Raw genomic sequence first — 2,319 nt, 5'->3', positions numbered from 1 at the left:
AAGGTTGGAGTAGAGCTGAGATGTGTAGAAAAGCTGGTGTGTCCCATGTGGAAAGGAGTCTTTTCCTTCCCTTTGGCACAGGACAGTGTTTCCAGCCACACTGGAGGACAGGGGGGAGGTCAGTTGGAGGATGGTCCTTCGATGGAGCTGGGGTCAGTCCCCGGAGTCCACTGCTGCTCTTCAGACCCTGGGGTGGCACGGGGGGCCAGCCTGGCACAGGGACGTGGCAGCCTGGCAGTGGGTGAGGTTGCTCCCTCTGTGGAGGATGGCTGGCAGCACCCGGGAGCTGCAGGGAAGTGTCTGTTCTGTGGCCAGAGGAGCCTTGGCAGGACGGCCCTGCACCAGCGCTGGCAGACGGGAAGGGACAGATGCAATGCCCAGCGTGGCTCCAGCTGCGGGCTCCACATCTGTGCTGTGGTGGGGTGGGGGTCCCTGCAGCAAAGGGGACCTTGACATCCTGGGTATGCCAGAGCATTCCTGGAGCTTCTGTCGCACAGCTAAAACAAAGCCTGTGTTCCCTGTCACCAGGGAACAATGAGTCTTATTTTCCATTTTGGGTTTTTTTTTTTTCTCCAGTCACCTGGAAAGCTGACAGGGGGGTCACAGAGGTGGCTTTTGCATTGTTTGTGTGGCCCATGTAGGCTTAGATGCTGAGGCACGTGGACGTGCTTTGCGCACTGGAATGTGTGGAGATGAGCTGGTTCGTCGCAGGTACCCCTCGTTCTGGGGTGGTCCCCAGCACTGTGACTGACTCTTGGTGCTGCAGCAGAGACAGACTGCTGGGGCTGTCACCCTCCCACCAGCATCTCCTTTCCCTCGTCAGGAGCTCATTAAATGTGCAGCCTGGATGGAAATACTCTGCTGATTTTAAAAATAAATTGTTGGGGACATCATCATGTCCTCAAAGGCTTGTTTCTGCCTGCGTCACTCTAAGTTATAGACAGCAGAAGTAGCAATTGCCCGTGAGGATTTTGGAAGAGGACGTTACCTAGGGGTGGGTGGCTCTTACCAGGTACTGAGGCACCAGGAATGGGACTGTTAAGTTGGATGCTGCGAAGGTTGCCTTGTGACAATGGGGTGATTGGAAAGCCAGTTGCTCTGCATGTATGACTAATAAAGACATGATGCTCAACCCCAGAAATAGCATTTGGCACAGAATGCGTTTGGGGGGGTGAAAGGGGAAGACCAAGCCACAGAAAACAAATGTCTCGCCTGAAACCCTGTGGGGCATCTGTGACTGCAGAGACTCAACTCCACGGTCGACACGGGTCATGGCTGTGCTTCCCTCCCCAGCCCTTCTGGCTCTGCAGCCTCTTCCTGGGAGACCTCTCTGTTTTTTCCATCCAGCAATGCTCTGGGTTTTGCTATCCTGGCTGAGGGCTGGAATAGGGTGAGTGCTCCGTCTGCACCCAGGGACCAGCAGAAATTTTGCTGCAGCGCCATCCCCAAGAATAACTCCCTTGTGTGAGAAAGAGCCCTCCATCCTGCTGGACTGGGAACAGGAGCAGTATCTTCCAGCTCAACAGATTCATCTGCCAGTAGCACAAGTCTGCGTCTCTGTTGCTGGGTGGTCTCTGCTCTGGCTGGAGATGGGAACCTGGAAAAAGATTATTATCTAGGTGATGTGAGCTTTCCTCCCAGAATGGATCCTGATGAAATGTCCTGGGTTGGCATTTCCCTAGAGGAGGATGTTGGCTTCTGCCAGCAGCTGACAAGTATAGCTGGGTTTTCTCTGCTGGAGCCACGGGGCTGCTCTGCAGGATGTAGCCAGGCCAAAAGCCAAAAAGAGAAGATGGCTCTCAAGCTCCGGAGGGGATGAACACGTGAGATGTGCAGGTCCGTCGCCCAGCGGTGCTGCTCCAGGGCAGGCCGGGAGGCGAGGGGCTTGCCCTGCGATGCCCAGCAGCCTGTGGGATGGTCCCAGCACCAAAGGGAACCTGTGCTGAGCTGAGCCGGGACCATCCCAAACCCTCTGCCTGGCTCCAGGGCATCCCCTCGACATGGAGCCGTCTTTGGGCACCATCCTCTGGCTGTGCCAGGGTTTGGGCACTGTGTGCCTTCCTTGGCACACTGTGGGGGGGACGGTCAGTGGGCTGTGGGCCATGGCCGTGGTGAGAGGTTCCCCTCAGCTGAATGCCTGGCCCTGAAATCTCCTCTCGGTGCCAGCACTGTCCTCAGCTCTTGGCAGCTGCTGGCCTCTGCCCGTGCCTGGCTCCAGGGCCACCAGCAGCACTGGAGCAGGGCTGGCAGGAGCCTGGGGAGCTGGTGGAGGGCTCCTGACTCCTGGCCATGTGTTACCGTGCAGGGCTGGAACCTGGT

The 2,319-nt window shown here is 57.1% G+C and overlaps 1 protein-coding gene across 1 annotated transcript in view; it reads left to right on the top strand.

The window, feature by feature from the left end:
• SFRP1 (secreted frizzled-related protein 1) overlaps positions 1 to 2,319 on the top strand; it is a 19,158-nt gene that overhangs the window by 7,511 nt on the left and 9,328 nt on the right. The gene's annotated exons all lie outside the window — the stretch shown is intronic.

The sequence above is a fragment of the Chaetura pelagica genome, unplaced genomic scaffold (genome assembly GCF_000747805.2).
Source record: "Chaetura pelagica isolate M959 unplaced genomic scaffold, ChaPel_1.0 scaffold302, whole genome shotgun sequence".
Lineage (NCBI taxonomy): Eukaryota > Metazoa > Chordata > Aves > Apodiformes > Apodidae > Chaetura > Chaetura pelagica.
This window is presented reverse-complemented; position numbering and strand designations above follow the sequence as displayed.